Source organism: Gracilinanus agilis, chromosome 1, assembly GCF_016433145.1.
Source record: "Gracilinanus agilis isolate LMUSP501 chromosome 1, AgileGrace, whole genome shotgun sequence".
Lineage (NCBI taxonomy): Eukaryota > Metazoa > Chordata > Mammalia > Didelphimorphia > Didelphidae > Gracilinanus > Gracilinanus agilis.
Window position 1 is genome coordinate 239,630,373 of NC_058130.1, and position 6,810 is coordinate 239,637,182.

The following is a 6,810-nucleotide window of genomic DNA, read 5'->3' on the forward strand; positions in this document are numbered from 1 at the left end:
AAAAACATTTATAGCCTTTCTCTTTGTGGTGGCAAAAAACTGGAAAACAAGTGTATGCCCTTCATTTGGAAAATGGCTGAACAAATTGTGGTGTATGCTGGTGATAGAATACTATTGTGCTCAACAGAATAATAAACTGGAGGAATTCCATGTGAACTGGAATGACCTCCAGGAATTGATGCAGAGTGAAAGGAGCAAAACCAGTAAAAAATTGTACACAGAGACTGATACACTGTGGTAAAATCAAATGTAATGGACATCTGTACTAGCAGCAATGCAATGACCAGGACAATTCTGAGGGATTTATGGAAAAGAATGCTACCCACATTCAAAGGAAGAACTACAGGTGTGGAAACACAGAAGAAAAACAACTGCTTTGAACACATGGGTTGATGAGGACATGATTGGGGATGTAGACTATTAATGACTACTCTAGAACAATTATCAATAATATGGAAATAGGTCTTGATCAATGACACATGAAGAAACCAGTGGAAATGCGCATCAGCTATAGGGGGTGGGGTTGGGGGTGGGAGGAGAGAGTAAGAACATGAATCATGTAACCATGGAAATTTTTTTTCTAAAAAAAAAAAAAGAAAAAAAAGAAAAAATAAAAGACTTAGAAAAAGTTTTAAGAATGGCATATTATTTGTTTATTATTATCAATGTTTTCATTTTTATTAAAGTAATTAAGAAAAAAATAATTCAGCTGCCTTATTTATAGGTAATGCCCACATTCCACTTAACTGACTTCAGTAAATATTTATTAAGCATCTTGTAGTACCATGTACTAGGGATAGAAAGAACAAGAAGAGAAAAAGATGGTTCCTGCCCTCAATGAGATAGAAAGGGACATATCTAAGTAGATCATAAAGAAAATTGAGGAGGGAGGCAAGAATGAGCATCTTAGGGTAAGGGGAAGAGAGCCTAAGTTGCGCTTTGAAGAAAGGCAAAGATTTTGATAGGTGGAGATGAAGATGGGATATATTTTAAATAAGGAAAAAAAGCTGTTACATATGCTCTGAAGTAGGAAAAAGAGCTTTAAGAATGGAAAATGTCTAATAGTCTAGATTGTCTAAAACAGAGCTTATGGAAGAGAGTAGTATGATCAAAGGTCAAAAAGATTAGTGAGGATTTAATCATGGAATACCTTAAAAGCTTCACGAAGTTTATTTCTAATTCTAAATGAAATGAATAGCAACTGAAAGTTGTTGTTGCTGTTTCTGTTCCCAAAAGGCTATCCCGCCATCACATCAATCTCAGTCTATATCTAATCTTCCACAAATAACTGTTGAATTTTCCTTTGTAACAGCTCTTAACCATTCCCCTTCTCTCCTCTGACAATTTCCACACTCTGGAGCCCGTGTTCATCACCTTATGACTGGACTATTGCAAAAATATGATGGTCGGTCTACTTGCCCCATATCTCCTAATTCCAAAACATTTTTCACTCAGATACCAAACTTATGTTACTAAAGTTCAGAGACTCACTACATTTTCCTTTAAAATTTTATGTTTTAGTATTGAAAGCCCTTCATCAACTGCTCCCTAACTTTCTCGCCTCCTTATACCTTATACTTCATTAATTTTAGCCATTTTGTGGAGACAAGCTAAACCAAGTTGAGGATAACTGATACCCCAAAACCATAAGTGTTAAGACAACCATTGGGATGTCTATCTCAAGAATGTGAAGATTTTTTCTCAGAAGAATGGGTGGATGAGAACAATTTGATCCAATGGCCACAAAGACAGCAGAAGCAAGTACTGTGGAATGCTTAGAGCTTAGTCTGATATTGAAGAAACCAAGGTCATACATTGCATCCTAGGCCATCACCAGTATTCCTGACGTTTTTGGGGGGCGTTACTGAATACTTTTATTCTGCACATAAAATCCACTAAGGATCTGGCCTGCAATGACAAGTACATGGCTCCACATGTGTCCACAAAGGGCTGGAGGTGTCACGGAGTGAGGGCTTCCAGCAGTGCTGGGGGATCAGGTACAGCCTGATAAGACAGTTCTAACATAGCAGGGGGACATCAGGGAGAGGAGGAGGGGCAGTAAGCAGCACAGGCCCTGGTCTGGTGCTTGGGGCAGATGTCTACTCCAGTGATTGGTGCCCACTAGCTCTGGGCTCTCCTAGGCACACACAGCCTACTGTGCCTTAGGGTTTCTGAAGTTTCTTCCAGCAAACTTGGCCTTGCTGCCCAGCTCTTCCTCAATTCTGAGAATCTGATTATACTTGGCCAGATGCTCAGATTGGCAGGGGGCACCAGTCTTGATCTGTCCAGTGCACAGACCCACCACTAGGTCTGCAATGAAGGTATCCTCAGTCTCCCCAGAACGATGGGAAGCCATGACTCCCCACCCGTTGGACTGGGCCAGCTTGCACACCTGGAGAGATTCAGTCATGGTGCCAATCTGGTTCACTTTGAGCAGAAGGCAGTTGCAGGTTTTGACATCCACAGCCTTTTCAATATGCCACCCTCATCCCCTACATTGGTGGCATCATGTCCATATTTCTGCTTAATCACATTCTTCAGGTTGTGGTCAACCTCAGCTCCCATGCGCATGGCCTCCTTGAAGCTTGATGCCCCAACAGGGAGGATCATGAACTCCTGCATGGCCAGCTTGTTACTAGCATGGAAGCCACCATTGATCACATTGAAGGCTGGAACTGGCAGGATACTTCTTCATTGCCTGCAAGATGAGCAATGTGGCGGTACAGGGAGACACATTTCTCTGCAGATCTAGCCTTACAAACAGCCAGAGATACACCCAGGATGGCATTGGCATCAAATTTAGATTTATTTATTATCAGTGCCGTCCATTTCTAGCATCAATTTGTCAATCTTCTCCTGCTCCACAACATTCAGTTTCTTGCTAATCAGGCATGGGGCATGTTGATGTGCTCAACAGCTTTTGAGACACCTTTCCCCATGTAGCTGGTTTTATCATTGTCTCGGAGCTCCAGGGCTTTCTGGACACCAGTAGATACACCACTGGGTACAGCAGCTCAGAAGAGACCTTTTGAAATGTAGAGATCAACTTCAATGGTGGGGTTTCCCCTAGAGTCAAAGATCTCTCTTGCCTGCATCTTGAGGATAGACATCTTGAGGTTCTGAATATGGTTTCGACTAACGAACTCAGAGAAGAGAGGCCGAGGGCAGTATTCCTGACTTTTGTCTCACCATTGTACTTTGATGACTGGAACAGAGAGTGACTCTGATGACTTTGTGCAACTTTCACTGAAATCCAATTCATATATAAGTCAAGGCATCACCTTGCGATTTCATTGGCCCTTTCCAACAAACAACAACTCTACTCCTCCAAATCCTTCTATACATTGGAATTGGTCTTTTCTACTTCTCATATAAGACACTCCAACTTCCAATTCTGACTTTTCACTGGTATATGCCACTGGAATTTTCTACCTTCCTCATGTCTTCCTCCTGGCCTTCTCAGAGTCCAGCTAAAATTTCATCTTTGATAGAAAGTATTTTCCCAATCCCTCTTCATTCTAGGGCCCTTCTTCTATTGGTTATTTCCAGTTCTTCCTTTATGAAGCTTGCCTATACACAGTTTTTTTTTCATATTGTCTCTCCTAATAGACTATGAGCTCCTTGAGTGCAGAGACTGTCATTTTCCCTTCTATGTAGCCCCAGAGCTTAGCAAAGTACTTAAAACATAAGAGGAACTTAATAAATGTTATTTTGACTGAGTAACTCAACATGTCTAAAGCATCTATAATTATCTATTCCCCAAAATATATTCCTTATCCAGAATCTCAACTTCTATCAATGATTGCATCATTCTTGTAGATAACTGGGCTCAAAAATTTGAGCAAACTTTCTTGATCTCAGTTTTTCCATCTGTAAAATGATGTTTTTCAAATTCTCTTTGTAGATCTAAATCTATAATACTGTGTGGCACCTAAATGAAACAATGGATAGAATGCTGGACCTCAAGTCAAGAAAACCTAACTTTAAATCAGGCATGTACTAGTAATGGAACTCTGGGCAAGTAATTTGACCTCTGTCTTTCCTTCTACTGTAATGTTGAAATAATAATGACATTTACTTCACAGGAGTATTGTGAAGTTCAACTGAAATTATATTTTAAGGTACTTAGCATAGTGTTTGTTTCCTTTCCTCTATGAAATCATACTACAAACATTTTGTAGCTTTCTAATGAATAATGAATAGATCACAGACAGAAGTTTAAATTTGAAAATTTTCCATGTGGTTGAAACCTTGAGAACATATGGAATAAATATATGTAGAGAGGAGAAGAGAAAGCTATGTCTACAGTCACTGAACTTGGAATCAAATCTGTCTCTGACATTTGTTAATTATATGACCTTAGGCAAATAGCAAGTTCTCTGGGTCTCAGATTTTTTAAATAAGTAAAATGAAAATATTTGACTATACAGTTTCATAGGTCCCTCTGATCTCTATATTTGTGACTGTATAATTCTAAGAGTAAAGATCTTCTTATGTTGGCAATAAAGACAGGAGACTTCTAAGAACAGAAGTGAGAAGAGATGAGATACCAAATAAATTAAAATTTTCTTGGAGCCATTATTTTATTTAAAGTACCAGGCTCTTAAGCCAGTATTCTGTTTGGTAACACATATTTGGGGGCAGTTAACTAGCACAGTAATAAAATGTCAGGTCTGGAGTTGAATGGTTTGAATCTGGTCACAGACACTTCTTAGATGTATGACCATAGGCAAGTCACTTGATACTAATTGCTTAGCCTTTATGTTCTTCTATTTTATTAAATGACCATACTTTCAGTTTTGCTGGGTAGTTGATGCTTGGTTATAGATGCAGTTCTCTTGCCTTCCAGAATATTATATCCCAAGCCTTTTAGTCCTTCAGTGTGGAGGCTGCCAGGTCCTATGTGATCCTGCCTGGGGCTCCTTGATATCTGAATTGTTTTTTTTCTAGCTGCTTGTAGTATTTTCTCCTTGGTCTGGGAGCTCTTGAACTTGGCTATAAAGTTCTATGTGGTCAATTGGAGGTTTAATGCAGAAAATGATCTATGGATTCTTTCAATCTCTATTTTACCCTCTTGTTCAAGGATATAAGGGCAGTTCCCTTAGAGAATTTCCTGTAGTATTACAGCAAGGCTTTTTTTTTTCTGGTCATGCCCTTCAGGTAGTCTAATAATTTTTAAATTCAATCCTGCATCTATTTTTCAGGTCTGTAGTTTTTTCGATGAGGTGTTTCAGATTTTCTTGTATTATTTTCATTCTTTTGATTTTGTTTTATAAAATCTTTATGCCTTATGAAAACATTAGCTTATAATTGTTTCAATTCTAATTTTTAAAGACAAGATTTCAGCCATGACTTTTTGGTCCTCCTTTTCTTTTTGAACTATTTTTCTTTGTAACTCATTTTCTTGTCTTTTAATTTTTTTGCCACTTTTCCTAGCTGGTCAATTCTGATTTTCAAGACACTTTTTTCTTGTGTTAGTTCATGTGTCTCTGTTTCCAGATGACCTATTTTGCTTTTTAAGTTCTTTTCCTAGTTTTCTTCAGCCTTTGTTATTTGTTTTTTTTTTTAATTCTTTTTTGAGCTCTTCCAAAACTTGAATCCAATTTACTGGAGTTTCTGAGGTTTTATTTAATGTTTCTTGGTTCAGCTCTGTTCCATCTGTTCTTTGTCATTTTTCTAATAGTAGTTTTCAATCATAGTTTCTTTTTTTCCCTTCTGTTATTTACTCATATTCTTTCCTTATACACTTGGTTCTCTGGTTGTTTGCTGACTCTGAATTTGAGCTTTTCTGCCTTCTAGAGGCTTCTTCTCTGTACTGCTGCTATACTGGATTTGGCCAGTTGAGCTGATCTGCAGAGCTGAATGTGCTCTGGGGCCAAAACTTCCTGCAGCAGTGACCTAAGATAGAGGTATGGTGGCTGAAGTCTGTGACCAGCCTACCCTCTCCTCTGCTTCTCTCCTCTAGCTGCTTCCTTGCCAGCTACAATCAGAGCCCTGATCTTCCTGTAGTCATGATAGCAAGGTACTCTGTCCCTGTTGGAGCTCTCATCCTGAGATGCCACAACTGCTTGAGACTCAGCATAGTAGGTGGAGAAGGGATATTGGGACCTTCCTTCTTTCTTTTCCTTTTACCTGAGAATTTAATCTTTTCTGCATATCTTTTAAGTTGAGTCGATCAAGAGGATGCTGCAGTTCTGTCATGTTGTTGGATTTGGCTTTCTGTCCCCCTTGAAGCACTATGTTTTTGATTGGTGTTGCAGAAGGATATTCATAAAAGAATTGATTTTTGCTGTTTCTAAGCCATCATCTTGACCCCACCCACCCCCTTATGTTCTTCTTCCTTGTATTGATTCTGTGATTGAAAGTAAGGATTAATAAAAGTATATTTCTAGTTAAATCTCCCAACATTATTTGAATCACATCTATTAGATCATGCTTTGTCTTTACCTTAATTTGTATAGCCTACCAATTAAAAGTCCGGGATTTATTGGCTTTATGGTATTGTAAATAATATTTCTGGCAACCAGAATGATTTTAATAACCATATCCTAAGTTGGCACAAAATTATGCTTAGAAAAATAAAGTATGTTGAAAAATAGAAGATATTAAATTCAGTAATAATAATAAAGATCATTATAATAGTAATAACAATAACAATAATATATCCTAGAAAATTGATAATGAAACTCTCTTCCCTCCTCTCAATAGAGAAGTTGGAAATGAAGGACAAAGGTGTGATATATTTCAGACTTGGTCATTGTATTAGGTGGTTTTGCTTAAATGCATTTTCATTACAAGGAACACTTTATT

The 6,810-nt window shown here is 38.1% G+C and overlaps 1 pseudogene; it reads right to left on the reverse strand.

Annotated features, from left to right (window-relative positions):
- Nucleotides 1-2,424: 2,424 nt before the first annotated feature.
- Nucleotides 2,425-3,134, reverse strand: LOC123250328 (annotated as a pseudogene).
- Nucleotides 3,135-6,810: the final 3,676 nt, after the last annotated feature.